General features: G+C 34.8%; 1 protein-coding gene and 1 long non-coding RNA gene across 2 annotated transcripts in view; both read right to left on the bottom strand.

Annotated features, from left to right (window-relative positions):
- The window catches only part of TET2 (tet methylcytosine dioxygenase 2), a 138,289-nt gene that overhangs the window by 19,425 nt on the left and 96,977 nt on the right, over positions 1-21,887 (bottom strand). The gene's annotated exons all lie outside the window — the stretch shown is intronic.
- LOC309863941 lies at positions 1,401-6,928 on the bottom strand. Its single transcript, XR_014311308.1, has 2 exons — positions 3,451-6,928; positions 1,401-3,237 (listed from the first exon to the last, which is right to left on the bottom strand). It is a non-coding gene; the product is annotated as an uncharacterized lncRNA (long non-coding RNA).

The raw sequence follows: 21,887 nt of genomic DNA on the forward strand, positions 1-21,887 counted from the left end.
AAAAATGCCTACTTAGGCCCTTTACCTAATTTTTTTCTCTATTGAGTTTTATAGATTTCTTGTGTATTTGGGATTTTAACCTCTTTTAGATACTTTATTTGCAAATATTTTCTCCCATCCAGTAGATTGCCTCTTCATTTTGTTGATGGTTTCCTCTGTTCAGTTTTTGGTTTGATGTAGTCCTGCTTATTTTGCTTTTGGTGCCTTTGCTTTTGGAATGCAAAAAAATAATTGTTAAGATCAATTCCAAGAAGTTTACCCCTATGTTTTTTCTGGGAGTTTTAGTTTCAGGTCTTGTGTTCAAAACTTTAGTCCACTTTGAGTTGATTTTTGTGTATAGTGTAAGAGAGGCCTGATTTCATTCTTTTAGGTGAGATCCCTCTTTTCTCAATACCATTTATTGAAGAAATGATCTTTCCCCCATTGTATAGTTTTGGTTATTAGAAATTTTTTTTTTTACCATATTTGCATACATGTATTTGTTGGTTCTGCATTTTGCTCCATTAATCTGTTTGTTTTGTTGTCAGTACCATGTTATTTTAATTACTATAGCTTTGTGATATAGTTTGAAATCAGAAAATATGAGGACTCTAACTTTGTTTTTTGTTCTCAAGACTGCTTTGATTGACTATTGGGGTCATTTGTGACTCCATATAAATTTAGGATTATTTTTTTCTATTAGCATGAAAAATGCCATTGGAATTTTGATAGGGATTGCACTGAATTTGCAGACTGCTTTGGGTACTGTGGGAATGTTAACAATATTGATTCTTCCAGTCCATGAACATAGACCATCTTTACATTTATTTGTGTCTTTTTTTCTTTCATCAGTCTTTTCTTGAGACATCAATCTTTTATGGTTTTCAGTATATGGATTTTTCATCTCCTTGCTTAAATTTATTCCTAGGTATTTTGTTTCTTTTGTAAATGGGATTATTTCCTTACTTTCTTTGTTAGTTCACTGTTAGTATATAGAAACACAACTGATTTTTGTATATGGATGTATCCTGCAACTTTACTGAATTTGTTTATTAGTTCTAACACTTTTTGGAGTCTTTAGAATTTTCTGTATATAAGTTACCTGCAAATAGTGAAAGCTTTTCTTTTTTCCTTTCTGATTTGGATCCCCGTTATTTTATTTTCTTGCCTGATTGTTCGATCTAGTATGTCAAATAACATATTGAATGAAAGTTTTGAGAGTAGGCCTTTTTTGTATTGTTCTTGATCTTAGAGAGCTGTTTATCACTGAGAATGATGTTAGCTGTGGCTTACTCATATATGGCCTTTATTATGTTGAGGTGCTTTCCTTCTATACTCAGTTTTTATTATGGAAGGATGTTGAACTTTGTCATATACATTTTTCTGGACTTCATGAATGATCATACCATTTTTATGCTTAATTTTGTTCATGTGGAATATTGCATTGATTGGGAATATTGAACTATTCTTACAACTGTGGAGTAAATCCCACTTGATCATAGTATATGATCCTTTTAATGTACTTTTGGACTTGGTTTGCTAATACTATGTTGAAAGTTTTTGCATTTAACTTTTCATCAGGGATACTGGCAGATAATTTTCTTTTTTTGTAGTGTCTGTCTGGCTTTGATATCATTATAATGCTGGCCTTGTAAAATGAGTTTGGAAATAATTCATTTTCTTCAAGTTTTCAAAAGAGTTTGAGAAGGGTTGCTAATCCATCTTCAGATGTTTCGTAGAAATGACCACTAAAGCCATCTGATCCCAGGCTTTTCTTTGTTGGGAGATTTTTGATTACTGACTCAATCTCCTTACTAGTAATTGGTCTATTCAGATTTTCTATTTCTTCATGATTCAGTCTTGGTAAGTTGAATGTGTCTAGGAATTTAGCCACTTTCTCTAGGTTGTTCAACCTGTGGATGTACAATCGTTCATAGTATTTGCTTATAACATTTTGTATTTGTGTGGTACCTGTTGAAATGCCTTCTCTTTCATTTGTAGTTGTATTTCTTTGAGTCCTCCTTTTTTCTTGGTAAAAAGGTTTACTATTTTGTTTATATTTTCAAAATGTAGCTTAGTTTCATTCATCTTTTCTATTATGTTTTAGCCACTATTTCATTTATTTCCACTCTGATTCTTATTATTTCCTTCCTTTTGCTAACTTTGGGCTTTGTTCGTTCATTAGGTTCCTTGAGGTACAAAGTTAGGTTATTTATGTGAAAATTTTATTTCTTTTTTTTTTTAAATGTTGATATTTATTATTATGAAGTCTTTTAAAACTGCTTTTGCTATAGTCCACAAATTTTGGTATATTTGTTTCAAGATTTTTTTTTATCTTTTTAGTTTGTTATTTCTTGAATAAGCTTTCTGCACCTCTCCCTTTTGTTTCCTTCTAGGACCTTTATATTGTGTATATTGGTCCTCTTAGGGTGTCCCATAAATTCCTTAAGCTAGCTTCACTCTTTTTCATTCACTTGAACCCCTCTAGAGGATTTTTTAGTTATTCTTCAGCTCTGTGACTTATGTTTGATACTTTAAAAATATTTTCTCTTTGTTAAAATTGTTTTGTTTATATATTGCTGTTCTGACCTCAGTGAACATCACAATCTTAGGAGTAGTATTTCAAAATTATTTATGTATTTATGTAATTATTTATTATGTAATTATTTATGTATATTGTGACATGAAGAAGTTATTGTTAATGTCAAAAAAATTTCAATGTATGATAAGTGTAAAAGGTAAGTGGATATCCTATAACCTTAATTACAAGTAGGAAATAACAATATAAACTCATGATTTAATAGCCCCAATTGTAAAAAATTATAAAAAATAATTACTATATCTGCCACTGAAAATGTCATAAAGTAACAATATCTCAGTGGTAATGAATATATCTTGGCACAAAGAGTGACCTCTAAAAGCACTTCTCATCAAATGGAAATAGGTTAAAACCTACAAGTTAATAATGATACCAAAAAGAAAGAACTGACGAATTGGTCATTTTGGGTAATTACTAAGACACCAAATCCCCATTCTCAAATTTCACAACTCAAGATATGTACCATATATTTATCTGTTAATTTGCTTACAAACTATACTTAATGGTAATCAGTTTATAAGAAAAAATTCTTTAAAGAACTCGAGCTAATAAATGCAGAAGGAATGTTATAATTAGAAATTGTCATTTTAGAGATGTCAGCAAAAATGGCAGAAAAAGGATCTCTGAAATTTCACTCTTCCATAAAAGCACTTAGAATACTGACTGGTGGGGCGCCTGGGCGGCTCAGTGGGTTAAGCCTCTGCTTTCGGCTCAGGTCATGGTCCCAGGGTCCTGGGATCGAGTCCTGCATCTGGCTCCCTGCTCAGCGGGAAGCCTGCTTCCTCCTCTCTCTCTCTGCCTGCCTCTCTGCCTACTTGTGATTTCTGTCTGTCAAATAAATAAATAAAATCTTAAAAAAAAAAAAAGAATACTGACTGGTAAATACTGTCAAAATTAACTTTTCAGAAACTTGCAAATTAACAATGACTTGCAGCATTCCAGGGAATATTTATTCAAGAAAAGCAATGGAATTTCAATTAGAAGAGTAAGCTTCATAGTGTTTTCATTTGCCCTATACCCACTGTTCCCAGAACTCTATGACAGCTTTCAAAACCAACAACCCACATTTATAGTAAAAATCAGCAACCTGGGGACCACTGGAAGGGGAAGAATTAGGCTAGATATCCTTGATATCCTTTAATGCTCCATTCCCAGAAAAGTATCATTATTTTACCTATTTGATAGTTCTCTACAAGACCCTACTAGCAAAGCTGTCTTCATTTACCTGACCTGGAGTCAGGAGGTGTTAACTGTTAACCACTGTGGCTGCCTGAGGTAGCAGATAACAGGTGGCTATTAAAAAAAAAAAAAAAAGGCTATTCAAAAGCTTAAAATTAAAAGATGGAAAATAAGATGTCTGTAGGAAGCTTTAAAAAGTTCTGACATGTGCCTGGGAATCCAGAAAGCCATGTACATACCTAAGGCTGTATGCTCACTCACAAAAGACATAAGCTCTAAACTGGCTAACTTTGAAGCTCTGCACAAGCAGGGAGTAAAGGGGTAAGGCAGAATTGTAAATTGCCTTGCTGACTGTTGAAGGCACGCTCTAATATACATACAGAGATCCTTTGCCCAAGACTGGGAGACTTACTAATTTTAAGTAAGGATCTATATATAATCATTAGGTGACCACTAAGCTAACCAAGCACAGACTTCCACAACTGCTCATGAGAAAAATATAGATTTTACTGAAATAGTTTAGAAGAGTCACTAAACTAACAAACAGTACCAGTAACAATAACAAATCCTGGGTAGGGCAGAGAATCTAGCCTTGTAACTAACTATATAATTCTAACAATTATAAAACATACAAAAAAACAAAGTATGGTTAATACACAGGAAGAAAGCTGTCAGTGAGGAAGTCCAGGTGTCAGACTACTAAACAAAGACTTTGAGTTATGATTTCAAGTATGTTTAAAGAACTGAAGGAAGTCATGCTTAAAGAACTAAAAGTATGAAAACAATGTCTTTTCAAATAGATGACATATAAGAAGTAGAAAACATAATAATAAAACAAGTGGCAATTCTGGAACTAACAAGTAAAAATCACTGAAATAAAAAAAAAAACTCCATTACAAGGATTCAATGGTAGATTTGAGGAAGAAACAGAAAAAGCAGTGGAGAGAGAAGTTGAAGTCAATTGAGATCATACATTCCAAGAAACAGAAAAAGAATGAAGAAAAAAATAACACAACCTCAGAGACCTTTGGGGATAAAGTCAAACATACCAACATGTTCATAATGAGCATCCCCAAAGTAAAGGAGGAAGAGTAAGAGAGTATGAAGCCCAAACTCCTCAAATTTGATGAACAACATTCAAGAAGCTCAGATAACTCCCAGTAGCATAAAAAGGTGCTCCATACCTAGAGTAATTCTAACAGACAGCTAAAGAGAAAGAATCTTGAAAGCAGCAAAAAACTCTTTTGAGTAAGATTAACAGCTGACAATGGAGGTCAGCTGACGATAAGACTGTCAACTAAGAAATTCTGTATTTAGTAAAGCTATGCTTTAAGAGTGAATAATAAACTAAGGTATGCCCTGATAAATAATCTGAGAGGGTTTATTGTTTTAGGCCTGCTCTGTAATAAATGCTAAATGAAGTCCTTCAGACTGAGAGCAAAGGATGCTGGACAGTAACTCGAATCCATATGAAAAGATGAGCACCAGTAAAAGTAAATACATAGTTAAACAAAAAGACCTTATATGTGTATTGTTTTTAACTCTTTATATCTGATTTAAAGGCAACTGTAGATTGACACTTGAAGGAGGAGTAAAGATGGCGGAGGAGTAGCAGACCGACATCAGGTCACAGTTCAGTTAGATAGTTATCAAACCAAACAATCCTGAACACCTACAAATTCAACAGGTGATTGAAGAGAAGAAGAGCAGCAATTCTAGAAACAGAAAATCAACCACTTTCTGAAAGGTAAGATGTGGGGAGAAGTGAATCCAAAGCCACGGGAAGACAGACTTTGGGGGAGGTGTTGGCTCCCAGCAAGCGGCAGAGCAGCAGAGCACAAAATCAGAACTTTTAAAAGTCTGCTCCACTGAGGGACATTGCTCCAGAGGCTCACGGGGTTGGAGCTATCATAGGGAGAGCTCTCAGAGGTCTCAGATTCTGCAAGGTCACAGAGGGATCAGGGGTGTCTGCGTGTAGCAGAGCTTCCTGGTATTAGAGCAATGAAGCCAGCTATAGAGACGGAGCTGAGGAGTGAGCTCTCAGCTTGGGGTTACCTTAAACTGTGATCGAGGCATAGTCAGACCACTGCTCTTTGAGCAAGGACCACACAAGTGGCAGATCCGGGAGACCCACCAGAAGAGCAGAAGGAATCTGCTGGGTTTGGAGACTCCAAAAGGGGCTGTGTGCCAGAGACAGAAAAGTTTGGTCACAGGCCGGGCGAGCTTGGAATGTGACTGGAGAACAAGGAGATGGGAATAACTGAGTGCTTTTCTCCAAGGGCGCACTAAGGAATGGGGCCCTGAGCTCTCAGCTTCTCCAGGCTGGAGACTGGGAGGCTGCCATTTTCATTCCCATCCTCTAGAGCTCTATGAAAAGCGCTCAGGGAACAAAAGTTCTGGAGAGCAAACCTGAGCAGATTACATGGCTTGGCCCCTGGCAAGAGCAGTGCAGTTCTGCCTCAGGCAAAGACACTTGAGAATCAATACAACAGGCCCCTCCCCCAGAAGATCAACAAGAACATCCAGGGAAGATCAAGCTCACTGATCAAGGAGAACAGTGGAATTCCAGAGGAGGGGAAAGCAAAGCATGGAATTCATGGCTTTCTCCCCATGATTCTTTAGTCTTGCGAAGTTAATTAATTAAAACAATTTTTTTCTTAATTTTTAAACTTTTACTCTTTCTTTTTATGTTTTTAAAACTAGTTTATCTTAACAATACCTTAAAAAATCTTTTTAAACCTTCATTATTATAGTCATATTTTATCCTTCATTGTATCTAATTTTATTTTTTGTACACATACAAAGTTTTTTCTTCTGAAAAAGGTTGGGAACAACTTCTTTTAATAGATCAAAATATACCCTAAATCTAGCACTCCAGCCTAAGTAAATTATTCTAGTCTCCAGCCTAAGCAAATTATCTCCACTTTCTTTTTCTTTTTTTTTCCCACCCAACTTATCACTCTTTTTTTAGAATTTTTTTTAAATTTTCATTTTTACAGTCATATTGCATCCCTTCATCATGTTTACCCTTATTTTTGTGTACACATAAGTTTTGCTTTCTTTAAAATTTTGGGAGGTAGTTTCTTCTAAGAGACTAAAATACACACAAAATCAAGGGGGTGGTTCTGTTCTATTTAGCAGTCTAATATATATATTCTTTAAATTTTTTAAAAAAAAATTCTTGTTATGGGCGCCTGGGTGGCTCAGTGGGTTAAGCCGCTGTCTTCGGCTCAGGTCATGATCTCAGGGTTCTGGGATCGAGTCCCGCATCAGGCTCTCTGCTCAGCAGGGAGCCTGCTTCCCTCTCTCTCTCTCTCTCTGCCTGCCTCTCCGACTACTTGTGATTTCTCTCTGTCAAATAAATAAATAAAATCTTTAAAAAAAAATTCTTATTTAAACTTCTTTTTACCCTCTTTCTTCTCCCCCCAATTTGGGGTCTCTTCTGATTTGGTTAAGACACATTTTTCTGGGGTCTTTGTCACCCTTTTAGTATTTTATTCTCTCATTCATATATATATATATATTTTAAGATTTTATTTACTTATTTGACAGAGAGAGAGAGATCACAAGCAGGAAGAGAGGCAGATAGAGAGAGAGAGGAGGAAGCACGTGACTGGCTGAGCAGAGAGCCTGATGTGGGACTTGATCCCAGGACCCTGAGATCATGACCTGAGTGGAAGGCAGAGGCTTAACCCACTGAGCCACCCAAGCGCCCCATCTCTTGTTCATATATTCTTATCTGGATAAATGACAAGGTGGAAAAACTCACCACAAAAAAACAAAAAAAACAGAAAAACAAAAAAACAAGACAAACAAAAACAAACAAACACAACAAGAGGCAGTACCAAAGGCTAGGGACCTACTCAATACAGACATTGGTAATATATCAGATCTAGAGTATAGAATGATGATTCTCAAGTGCTAGCTGGGCTCAAAAAAGGCATGGTAGATATTAGAGAAACCCTGTCTGGAGAAATAAAAGGCCTTTGTGGAGAAATAAAAGAACTAAAATCTAACCAAGCTGAAATTTAAAAAAGCTATCAATGAGGTGCAGTAAAAAATGGAGGCTCTTACAGCTAGGATAAATGAGGCAGAAGAGAGAATTAGTGATACAAAAGACCAGATGATGGAGAATGAGGAAGCTGAGCAAAGGAGAAGCAAACAACTACTGGACCATGAGGGGAGAATTTGAGAGATAAATGATACCATAAGATGAAAAAATATTAGAATAATTGGAATGCCAGAAGAAGAAGAAAGAGAGAGGGGTGCAAAAGTATATTGGAGAGAATTATTGTAGAGAATTTCGCTAATATGGCAAAGGGAACAAGCATCAAAATACCGGAGGCACAGAGAATCCACCTCAAAATCAATAGTAAGTCCACACCCTGTCATCTAATAGTTAAAATTACATGTCTTAGTGACAAAGAGAAAATCCTGAAAGCAGCCCTGGACAAGAAGTCTGTAACATACAATGGTAAAAATTATTAGATTGGCAGCAAACTTATCCAGAGACCTGGTAGGCCAGAAAGAACTGGCATGATATATTCAGAGCAGGAAATGAGAAAAACATGCAGCCAAGAATATTATATCCAGCTAGGCTATCACTGAAAATAGAAGGAGAGATAAAAAGCTTCCAGGACAAACAAAAACTGAAAGAATTTGTAAACAACAAACTAGCTCTACAGAAAATTTTGAAAGGGGTCCTCCAAGCAAAGAGAGACTCTAAAAGTAGTAGACCAGAAAGGAACAAAGACAATATACAGTAATAGTCACGTTATGGGCAATACAATGGCACTAAATTCATATCTCTCAATAGTTACCCTGAATGTAAATGGGCTAAATGCCCCCAATCAAAAGACAGGATATCAGAATGGATACCCCCCCCCCCAAAATCAATATACTGTCTACAAGACTCATTATAGACCCAAAGACACCTCCAGATTTAAAGTGAGGGGGTGGAAAACAATTTACCATGCTAACAGACATCAAAAGAAATCTGGGGTGGCAATCCCTGTATCAGACCAATTAGATTTTAAGCCAAAGACTATAATAAGAGATGAGGAAGGACACTATATCATACATAAAGGGTCTGTCCAATAAGAAGATCTAACTATTTTCAATATCTATGCCCCTAACATGGGAACAGCCAACTATATAAACCAATTAATAAAAAAATCAGAGAAACATATCAACAATAATACAATAATAATAGAGGACTTTAACACCCTCCTCACTGAAATGGACAGATCATCCAAGCAAAAGATCAACAAGGAAATAAAGGCCTTCAATGACACACTGGACCAGATGGACATCACAGATATATTCAGAACATTCCATCCCAAAGCAACAGAATTAACATTCTTCTCTAGTGCACATGGTACATTCTCCAGAATAGATCACATCCTGGGTCACAAATCAGGTCTCAACCAGTATCAAAAGATTGGGATCATTCCCTGCATATTTTCAGACCACACTGCTATGAAGCTAGAACTCAAGCACAAGAGGAAAGTTGGAAAGAACCCAAATATATGGAGACTAAAGAGCATCCTACTAAAGAATGAATGGGTCAAACAGGAAATTAAAGAAGAATTCAAAAAATTCATGGAAACAAATGATAATGAAAACACAACTGTTCGAAATATGTGGGACAGAGCAAACGCAGTCCTGAGAGGAAAATATATAGTGATACAAGCCTTTATCAAGAAATAAGAAAGGTCTCAAATATACAATTTAATCCTACACCTAAAGAGGCTGGAGAAAGAATAGCAAAGAAAGCCTAAACCCAGCAGGAGAAGAGAAATAGTAAAGATCTGAGCAGAAATCAATGAAATGGAAACAACAACAACAAAAAACAGTAGAACAAATCAATGAAACTAGGAGGTGGTTCTTTGAAAGAATTAACTGATAACTCCTTGCCAGACTTATCAAAAAGAAAAGAGAAAGGACCCAAATTAATTAAATCATGAATGAAAGAGGAGAGATCACAACCAACACCAAAGAAATACAAACTATAAGAACATATTATAAGCAACTATATACCAGCAAATTTGACAATCTGGAAGAAATGGATGCATTCCTAGAGATGTATAAACTACCAAAACTGAAGAAGGAAGAAATAGAAAACCTGAACAGACCTATAACCAGTAAGAAGATTGAAGCAGTCAACAAAAAACTCCCAATAAACAAGAGCCCAGGGCCAGATGGCTTCCCAGGGGAACTCTACCAAGCATTTAAAGAAGAATTAACTCCGATTCTCCTGAAACTGTTTTAGAATTAGAAATGGAAGGAAAACGTCCAAACTCATTTTATGAGGCCAGCATTACCTTCATCCCCAAACCAGAAAAAGACCCCATCAGAAAAGAGAATTTCAGACGAATATCCTTGATGAGCATAGATGCGAAAATTCTCACCACAATAATAGCCAGTAGGATCCAATGGTAAATTAAAAGGATTATTCACCACGACCAAGTGGGATTTATTCCTGGGTTCCATGGTTGGTTCAATATCCACAAATCAATCAATGTGATACAATACATTAATAAAAGAAAGACCAAGAACCATACAATACTCTCAACAGATGTTGGAAAAGCATTTGACAAAGTACAGCATCCTTTCTTGATCAAGACTCCTCACAGTGTAGGGATAGAGGGTACATACCTCAATATCATCAAAGCCATCTATGAAAAACCCAAAGCAAGTATCACTCTCAATGGAGAAAAACTGACAGCCTTTCCTCTATGGTCAGGAACACAGCAGGGATGTCTACTATCACTACTGCAATTCAACATAGTTCTAGAAGTCCTAGCCTCAGCAATCAGACAACAAAAAGAAATAAAAGGCCTTCAAATTGGCAAAGACAAAGTCAAACTCTCACTTTTTGCAGATGCTATGATACTTTGTGTAGAAAACCCCAAAGACTCCAATCCAAATCTGCTTGAACTTGTACAGGAATTCTGTAAAGTGTCAGGATATAAAATCAATGCACAGACATCAGTTCCATTTCTACAAACGAACAAGACAGAAGAAAGAGAAATTAAGGAGTCAATCCCATTTGCAATAGCACCCCAAACCATAAGATACCTAGGAATTAACCTAACCAGAGAAGCAAAGAATTTGTACTCAGAAAACTAGAAAGTAGTCATGAAAGAAATGTAGGAAGACACAAAGAAATGGAAAAACATTCCATGCTCATGGATTGGAAGCACAAATATTGTGAAAATATCTATGCTACCTAAAGCAATCTACACGTTTAATGCAATCCTTATCAAAATACCATCAATGTTTTTCAAGGAAATGGAAGAAATAATCCCAAAATTTATATGGAACCAGAAAAGACCTCGAAAAACCAGAGGAATGTTGAAAAAGAAAGCAAGAGTTGGTGGCATCACAATTCCAGACTTCAAGCTCTACTACAAAGCTGTCATCATCAAGACAGTATGGTACTGGCACACAAACAGACACATAGATCAATGGAACAGAAAAGCGAGCTCAGAATAGACCTTCAAATCTATGGTCAACTCATCTTTGATGAAGCAGAAAAGAATGTTCAATAGAAAAAAGACAGTCTCTTCAATAAATGGTGTTGGGAAAATTGGGACAGCCATATGCAGAAAAATGAAACTGGACCATTTCCTTACACCACACATGAAAATAGACTCAAAATGGATGAAGGACCTCAGTGGGGGAAAGGAATCCATCAAAGTGTTTGAAGAGAACACAGGCAGCAACCTCTTTGACATCAGCCACAGCAACTCCTTTCTAGAAACATTGCCAAAGGCAAGGGAAGCAAGGGCAAAAATGAACTATTGGGGACTTCATCAAGATCAACGCTTTTACACAGCAAAGGAAACAGTCAACAAAACCAAAAGACAACTGACAGAATGGGAGGAGATATTTGCAAATGACATATCAGACAAAGGGCTAGTATCCAAAATCTATAAAGAACTTATCAAACTCAACAACCAAAGAACAAATAATCCAATCAAGGAATGGGCAGAGGACATGAACAACATTTCTGTGAACTTCTGTGAAGAAGACATCCTGATGGCCAACAGACATATGAAAAATTGCTCCACATCACTCGGTATCAGAGAAATACAAATCAAAACCACAATGAGATACCACCTCACACCAGTCAGAATGGTTAAAATTAACAAGTCAGAAAACAATAGATGGTGGTGAGGATGGAGAGAATGGGGAACCCTCCAGCCACTCTGGAAAACAGCATGGAGGTTCCTCAAAAAGTTGAAAATAGAGCTACCCTATGACCCAGCAATCACACTACTGGGTATTTACCCTAAAGATACAAAGGTAGTGATTCAAAGAGGCATGTGCACCCTAATGTTTATAGTAGCAATGTCCACACTAGCCAAACTATGGAAAGAACCTAGATGTCTGTCACCAGATGAATGGATAAAGAAGAAGTGATATATATATATATATATATAATGGAATACTATGCAGCCATCAAAAGAAATGAAATCTTGCCTTTTTCAATGATGTGGATGGAACTAGAGGGTATTATGCTGAGCAAAATAAGTCAATCAGAGAAAGACAATTATCAAATGATCTTCTTGATATGAGAATTTGAGAGGCAATGTATGGGGTTTGGGTGGTAGGGAAGGAAAAAAATGAAATAAGATGGGGTCAGGAGGGAGACAAACTATAAGAGACTCTTTTTTTTTTTTTTTTTTTTTATAAGAGACTCTTAATCTCACAAAAGAAACTAGGGTTGCCAGGAGGAGGGGGGTAGGGAGAGGGTGGTTGGGTTATTGACATTGGGGAGGTATGTGCTATGGTGAGTGCTGTGAAGTGTGAAGCCTGATGATTTACAGACCTGTACCCCTGGGGCTATTAATACATTATATGTCAATTAAAAAATATTTAAACAAAAAGCATAAAAAGATAACTATAAAGCAGTAATTATAAATGTTAATGTATATACAATGCATAAAACTGTATGACAATAAAAGCCCAAAAGAAAAGGAGTGAATGCAACTATACAGTAATAAAATTACTGTACAGTATTATAATTAAATTGGTATTACTCTAATTTAGATTGTTATAACTCCAAGAAATATTGTAAAAGAGTGACAAGGGAGTAGAAATGGTACACTACAAAACATCTATTGAACACAAAATAATGCCTTAAGGAAGAATAGTGTAATGAAATACATACAGAAACCAATAATAAATTGGCAAATATAAATCCTACTTCGACAATAGTTACATCTACTGTATATGGTTTAAATAATACAACTAAAAGGCAAAAACTGGAAAATGAATTAAAATTTCAACTATGTGTTATTTTTAAGAGACATGACTTAGTTTTAAAGATACAAATGGGGTGAAACTAAGTGGACAGAAAAATATGAATCATGTAATAGTGATCAAAAGAGAACTGGAATGGCTATACTAATATCAGATAGAGTAGGATTTAAGAAAATATTATTACAAAAAACAAGTACTTTTTGTTTTTAAGATTTCATTTATTTATTTGACAGAGAGAGAGAGAGAGAGAGAGAGATCACAAGTAGGCAGAGAGGCAGGCAGAGAGAGGGGGAAGCAGGCTCCCCGCTGGGTAGAGAGCCAGATGCGAGGCTCGATCCCAGGACCCAGAGATCAGAACCTGAGCCAAAGGCAGAGACTCAACCCACTGAGCCACCCAGGTGCCCCACAAGTACTTTTGTTTTAAACAAGTACATTTTTATAAAAGGGTCACTCCTTAAGAGGTAACAATTATAAATATGTATGAGCCTAAAAATAGAGCACCAAAATACATAAAGTAAAAAATGACAGAACTAAAAGGAAAAGCAGATTATTTAATAATCCACTTTCAATAATGTATATAACAACTAGAAACAATTGTATATAACAACTAGAAACACTGGAAATCAACTGAGCTAAACAATATCTAGAGAACACTCTGCCAAATAGCAGAATGCATTCTCAAGTGTGCATGGAATATTCTCCAGGACAGACTGTATGTTCTATCATAAACAAGCCTATCTAAATTTAAATGTTTAAAATCAATGGGATGAAATTATAAATGGGGCAGAAGTAAATTTGGGTAATTAATAAATATGTATATGCAACACACTGCTAAACAGTGGGTGAAATAAAATTGTAAGGGATGTTAGAAAATATTTTCTGACAAATGAAAATGAAAAATCAAAATATTAAGACTTTATGTGATGCATCTAAAGCAGATTAGAAGAAAATTTATAGCTTTACAGACCTATATTTAGTAAGTCCTCAAACCAATAAAATAATCTTCTGCCTTAAAAATCTCAAAAAAGAGAAAACTAAATACAACACAAATGAAGGAAATACTAAAGATTAGAGTGGAAATTAATCAAATAAAGAATAGAAAAACAATAGAGTTAAGTCAAAGGAATCCAAAGTTCTTTGGAAGGATCCAAGCTTGAGAAAGCTACATACATGGAATCAGAAAAAAGAGAAGACCCAAAATATTAAAATTAGGCATTAAAAAAGAAAACATACCTTATAAACATACAATAAAAATGATATATCATCTAAGTAGATAACCTAGAAGAAATGGACAAATGCTTAGACATGAACTACTGAAACTGACTCAAAAAGAAATAGAGATTAATAGAACTATAACTAATAAAAGACTGAGTTAATAATAAAAAAACTGCCAGTAAAGATAAGCCCTGAAGTACATGACTTTGCTGCCTAATTCTACCAAACATTTAAAGAATTAGCACTGGGGTGCCTGGCTGGCTCAGTTGGTTAAGTGTCTGCCTTCAGCTCAGGTCATGATCCCAGGTACTGGGATTGAGCCCCACTTTTTCCTCTCCCCACTGCTCATGCTTTCTCAAATAAATATATGAAACATTTTTTAAAAAATAAAGAATTAACTCCTATCCATTACAAATTCTTCCAAAAAATAGAAGGCAAACTTTTCAATGGATTCTATGAAGGAGGTATGAATCTAATACCAAAAACAAAGAGATCACAAGAATGCAATATATCAATATCCTTTATTAACATAAATGCAGGAATCCTCAGTAAAATCTAGCAAAGAGATTTGCACATACAAAAGATCTGTACATGACAGCCAAGGGTGATTTATCTCAGAAATGCAATGTTGGGCCAACATGCAAAAATCAAAGTAATATACTACATGATCACCTCGTTAGAAGCAGAAAAAGTATTTGCAAAAATTCCAACATCTTTTCATAATAAAAATAACAAGCTAGAATTGGGAAAAAGAAAAAAAAAAAAACCCACCTCACCCTGATAAAGAAGATCTATAAAATCTACAGGTAGCATCATACTTAATGGTGAAAAACTGAGTTTTTTTCCTAAAATCAGGAACAAGACAAAAATGTTTGCTTTTGTCAATTTTATTCAATAGCTACTACAAGTTCTAGCAAGGAAAATTAAGCAAAAAAAATAAAGGCACCAAGATTCAAAAAGAAAAAATTAGACTATCGCTATTTGTAGATGACATAGTCTTGTATGTAGTAAATCCTAAAGAATCTACGAAAAGAGAAAAAATAAAGCACTAATAAAACTAGTTCAGGAAATTTGCACAATACAAGATGAATACATAAAAATCAACTGTTCCATGAAGACTAATGAGGAGCTAAATGAAACAAAAGCAATATGCCTTATAAAAAATTCAAAGTAATGGTCATAGATATTGGACTTGAAAAAAGGGCGCATGAAGTCAGTGAGAACACCAAAAACAAAGAAAATATTAAAAAATCATGTCATGGGGCACCTGGGTGGCTCAGTGGGTTAAGCCTCTGCCTTTGGCTCAGGTCATGATCTCAGGGTCCTAGAATCGAGCCCCACATTGGGCTCTCTGCTCAACAGAGAGCCTGCTTCCCCCTCTCTCTCTGCCTGCCTCTCTGCCTACTTGTGATCCCTCTCTCTCTGTCAAATAAATAAATAAAATCTTTAAAAAAATAATAACCAGTCATACCGAATCATACTGAATACTTAAGTATTCAGTAGCTAAAATGAAAAATATCCTAGAGGGAATCCACAGCAGACTAAAGGGTGCAGAAGAACAGATCAGTGATCTGGAAGGCAGGAGATGGAAAGCAACCAAGCTGAATAGCAAAAAGGAAAAAGCATTTTAAAAATGACAATAACTTAAAAGACTTTGCAACATCATCAAGCATGATAACATTCATGTCGTAGGGAATCCCAGAGGGAGAAGAAAGAAGGGGGCAGAAAATGTATTTGAAAAAAATAAGAGCTGTAAACATCCCTAAATCTGGGGAAGGAGACAGAATCCAGGTCAGAAAGCACAGAGAGTGCCTAAAAGGTGAACCAAAGAAGATCTATACTAGGATACATAAAAACTAAACAGGCAAAAAGTAATTATAATGAGAAAAATTTAAAAGTATCAAGAGAAAAGTTACATACAAAGAAAACCCCATAAGGCTATGAGAGGATATTTTAGCAGAAACTTTGCAGGCAAGCACAGAATGGCATGATACATTCTAAGGGCTGAAAGGATAAAGCCTACAATCAAGAATACTCTACCTACTCTACCCAGCAAGGTTATCACTCAGAATTGAAAAGACAGAGTTTCCCAAACAATAAAGTAGTTAATCACCACTAAACCAGCCTTTCAAAAGAGGTTAAAGGGAATTCTTTAAGTGGAAAGAAAAGGCCATAACTAGAAGAAAATTATGAAAGGCAAAATTTCACAAGTAAAAGCAGACATATAGTAAAGGTAGTAGAGGAATCGCTCATAAAGTCAGTGTGGTGGTGAAAACTGAACTAATAAAATCAATTGCACCTACAAAAATTAGTCAAGTTATAAAATAAAAAGATGTAAAATATGATATCATATACATAAAATATGGAAGGGGAACAAGAATTTAGTGCTTTTATGTGTTCAATATAGACTGCTATACACACAAGATGTTCTATATGAACCCAATGGTAACCACAAATGAAAAACCTGTAATAGATATACAAAAAAATAAAGTGAAACTAATCCAAGTATAACATTAAAGAAAGCCATCAAACCACATGGGAAGAAAACAAAAGAAGAAAAAAGGAACAGAAGAACTACGAAAACACCAGGAAACATTAACAAAGTGGCATTAAGCACATACCTATTAACAATCACTTTAAATGTAAATGGACTAAATGCTCTAATCAAAAGATACAGGGTGACTGAATGGCCAAAAAACAAGCTAAAGACACAGACTGAAAGTGAATGGATGGAAAAAGATAACCCATGGAAATGGAAGTGGAAAAAAAGAAAAAAAAACTGGGGTAGCAATACTTATGTCAGACAAAACACTTTAAAGCAAAGACTGTAGAAAGACACAAAGAAGGGCACTACATAATGATAAAGGTCAATCCTTTGACCTATGGGTCAATCCCATAAAAAGTACAACAATTATAAATATCTATGCACCCAACACAGGAGGACCAAAATACAGGAAGCCAATACTAATACACATAAAGGGAGAAACTGACAGTTATACAGTAATAGTAACTCTACTTGCAAAAACAGATAGATCAAGGAAACAGTGGCTTTGACACATTAGACCAGATAGACCTAACAGATATATACAGAACATTCCATCCAAAACTACAGAACAATTCTTTTGTCAAGTGTGGATATTATCCATGGAACATTTTCCAGGATAAATCACATGTGAGGCCAGAAAACAAATCTAAATACGTTTAAGAAGGCTGAAATCGTATCAAGTACCTTTTGACCATAATGGTATGAAACGAAATCTACTGTAAGAAAAAACACAAACCTCACAAACAGGTGGAAACTAAATAGCATACTATTAAATAACTGATGGTGCGGCAGCTGGGTGGCTCAGTTGGTTAAATGACTGGCTTTCTTGGCTTCGGCTCAGGTCATAATTTGGGGTTATTAGATCAAGTCCCACATTGTGCTCTACACTCAGTGGGGAGTCTGCTTGAGATTCTCTCTCTCCTTCTGTCCCTCCCCCAACTCATGTGTGCACATGCTATCTCTCTCTCAAATAGATATTAAAAGAAAATCTAATGGATTAACAAGAAAATCAAAGGAAGATTAAAAAATACATGGAGACAAATGAAAATTAATACACAATAGTCCAAAATCATTGGGACACAGTTAAAGCAGTTCTTAGAGGGACATTTATGACATTACAAACTTACCTCAGAAAATAAAAATCTCAAACAATTTACCCTCATACCTAAATGAATTAGAAAAAGAAAAAAGCCCAAAGCTAGTAGAAGGAAGAAATAAGGAGGTTAGAGCTGAAATGGATGAAATAGAGACTACAGAATAATAGAAAATACCAATGAAACAAGGAGCTGATTCTTTGAAAAGAGAAATTAAATTGATAAACCATTAGGCTGATAAGTAAAAGGAGAGTGAGGACTCAAATAAAAACAGAAATGAAGGAGAAATAACTGAAATAAGAGATACAAAAAATCATGACAATTTTACAAAAATTATATGCAAACAATCTGGACAACCTTGAAGAAATGGATAAATATCTAGAAATATACAATCTTCCCAAACTGCATCAGAAAGGAATAGAAAATACGAAGAAACCAATTACTAGCAACAAAACTGAATCAGTAATAAACTCCCATCAAAAATCTAGGACCAGGTGGCTTCATACATGAATTCTAGCAAACATTTAAAAAAGAGTTAACACTTATCCTTCTCAAACTATTCCAAAGAAATAGCAGAGGAAGAAAAGTTTCCAAATTCAATCTATGAGGCCTACATTATTCTGATACTAAAACAAAGACACTATTAAAAAAAAAAAAGAAAAACGTAGGTCAATATCTCTGATGATAACAGATGCAAAAATCCTCAACAAAACATTAGCAAACCAATTTCAACAATACATTAAAAGGTTCATTCAACATGATCAAGGGGACTTATTCCAGGGATTCAAGGGTAGTTAATCACCACAAATCAATAAAATGTTATATATCATATTAATAAGAGAGAGAATAAAAGCCATATGATCATCTCAATACATGCAGAAAAATAATTTGACAGAATACAATATCCATTCATGATAACAACTCAACTTAAGTAGATTTAGTGGGAATACACCTCAACATAATAAAGGCCTTATATAACAAACCCTATTAGGGAAAACTGAAGCTTTTCCCCCTCAGATCAGGAATAAGACAAGGATGTTCACTCTCACAACTTTCATTCAACATAGCACTGAAAGTTCTACCTGCAGTAATCAGACAAGGAAAAAATTTTTAAAAAAATTCAAGTTTTAAGGAAGAAGTGAAACAGTCACTATTTGCAGATATGATACTATATAGAGAAAATCCTAAGGAATCCACCAAAACAACTATTAGAACAAATAAATGAATTCAGTAAAGTTACAGGATATAAAATTAGTATACAGAAATGTGTCGTGTCTTTGTACACTAATAATGAAGTACCAGAAAGAGAAATTAAAGAGACAATTCCATTTACAACTGCACTAAATATAATAAAATACTTAGGAATCTATTTAACTAAAGAAGTAGAAGGCTTATACCCTGGAAATTATAAGATGTTAATGAAAACATTGACAACAACACAAAGAAGGCTCATGAATTGGAAGAATTAATGTTAAATTGTCCATACTACCCAAAGCAATGTAGGGATTCAATGTAATTCCTGTCAAGATAACAATGACATTTTTCACAGAAGTAGAACACATAATCCTGAAATTGTTATGGAACCACAAAATACCACAAATAGCTAAAGTATTCTTGAGAAGAAAGGTAGAGCTATCACAATCCCAGATTTCAAGACATACTACAGATAACCATAATCATCAAAATAGTATGGAACTGGCACAAAAAATAGACACAGAGATCAATGGAATAGGATACAGAACACAGAAATAAAACCATATATACACAGTCAATCTATGAAAAGGAGGCAAGAATATACACTAGGAAAAAGACTTCCTTTTTAATAAATGGACAGCTACAGGCAAAAGAATAAAATGATTTTCTTACAGCATACACAAAAATAAACTCAAAATGAACTGAGGACCTAAATGTGAGACTGAAATGATAAAATCCTTAAAAGAAAAATGAGCAATAATCTTTTGGACATCAGCCTTAGCAATATTTTTCTATGTCTATTTCTATTTTTCTATGTCTTCTCAGGCAAGGGAAATAAAAACAAAACTAAACTATTGGGGTTCAAACTAATAAGGTTTGCACAGTAAAGGACACCATCAAGAAAACAAAACAAAAGAACCCCTATGGAATGGGAGAAGATATTTGCAATGACATATACAATAAGGGGTTAATATCCAAAATATATATAGAACTTATATAACTCAAAACAAAAAAAAGTTAAAAATAGGGCAGAGGACCTAAATAGAGATTTTTCCAAAGAAGACATAGAGATGACCAACGGACATTTGAAAAGATGCTCAACATTGTAAGTCATCAGGAAAATGCTAATCAGAACCACAATAAGATATCAGTTTGCACCAGTCAGGAGGTTAGAATAAAAAACACAAACAAATGGTGCAGATGTGGGGAAAAGGGAGCTCTCATGCACTGTTGGTGGGAATGTAAACTGGTACTATCCCTACGGAAAAAAAGCATGAAGTTATGTCAAAAATAGAACTGGAAATACCATATGATCCAGTAATTCCACTACTGGGTACCTGCCCCAATAGCCAAGATATGAAAGCAACCTAAGTGTCCATTAATAGATGAATGAATGATGAAATGCGGCATATATATATATATATATATATACAATGGAATATTATTCAGCCATAAAAAGAATGAGACTTTGCCATTTGTGACAACATGGAGAAACCTAGATGGTATTATGCTAGGTGAAATGCATCAGATAAAGACAAATACCATATGACTTTATTTATATATAAAACCTAAAACACAAAACAAATGAGTAAACAAACCCCAAGGAAACAGAATCGTAAATACAGAGAAGAAACTGATTGCCAGGGGTGGGGAGAAGTGGAAGGATGGGTGAAATAGATGAAGGGGATTAAGAGGTATACACTTTTAGTTATAAAATAAGTCATGGGGATGAAAAGTATAGCATGGGAAATATAGTCAGTAATACTCTAATAATATTGTATGGTGATAAATGATAATTAAATTTTTCCTGGTGGGTATAGCTTAATATATAGAACTGTCAAATCACTATGTTATATACCTGAAACCAACATAACATTGTATGTCAACTATACCTCAATAAAAAACACCATAAGAAACAACTGTCTAAGTGTATGCTAACAATGAATAATCCAATAATGGAATCAAAATAATTCCATTTAATAGCATCAAAAAGAATACTTAGAAATTTAATGTGTGTAGGACTTGCATACTGAAAACTATAAAACATCACTAAAAGAAATTAAAGTCCTAAGTAAATGTAAAGGCATCCTTAGTTAACCAATTGGAAGACTTAATATTGGTAAGCTGACAAGCCTTGGTCTTTTGGTCTACTGATTTAACAGAGCCCCTGTCAAATCCCAGATGAGAAAATTGATCTTAAAATTCTCAAGGACATGAAAAGAATTTGGATTAGAAAAAAAAAAATCTTGTAAAACACTGGGGGACTTACATAAATACAGAGTAGTGGTGGCCAGAGGGGAGGTGATGGAGAGAACGGGCAAAAGAGGTGAATTCCAATTTCAGAACTTACCTCAAAATATAGTAATCAACTTTGTATAGTACTGCCATAAGGACAGATTAATGGAGTAGAGTCTCAAAATAACCCATACATCTTTGTCAATTAATTTTCAACAAGAGTGACAAGCCCATTTAATGGAGAAAATAATCTCTTCAACAAATGGGGCTGAGCCACATGTGGAAGAATGGTACTAGACTCTTAAAATCAGAAAATTAACTCAGCAGTGATCAAAGAACTGAATGTAAGAGCTAAAACTCTAATACACTGGAAAGAAAACAGATGTAAATACTCAAGACCTTGGATTGTGCAATGGTTTCTTAGATAACAGTACAATAAAAAAATATATAAATTTGATTTCACCAAAATTGAAAAATTCTGTGCTGCAAGGACATGATCAAGAAAGAGAACCTACAGCGTAAGATAAAATATCTAGAAGATAGATATCTGATAAATTTCAAGAATTTGGAGTCTATA

Source organism: Mustela nivalis (assembly GCF_964662115.1).
Source record: "Mustela nivalis genome assembly, chromosome: 4".
Taxonomy (NCBI): Eukaryota; Metazoa; Chordata; class Mammalia; order Carnivora; family Mustelidae; genus Mustela; species Mustela nivalis.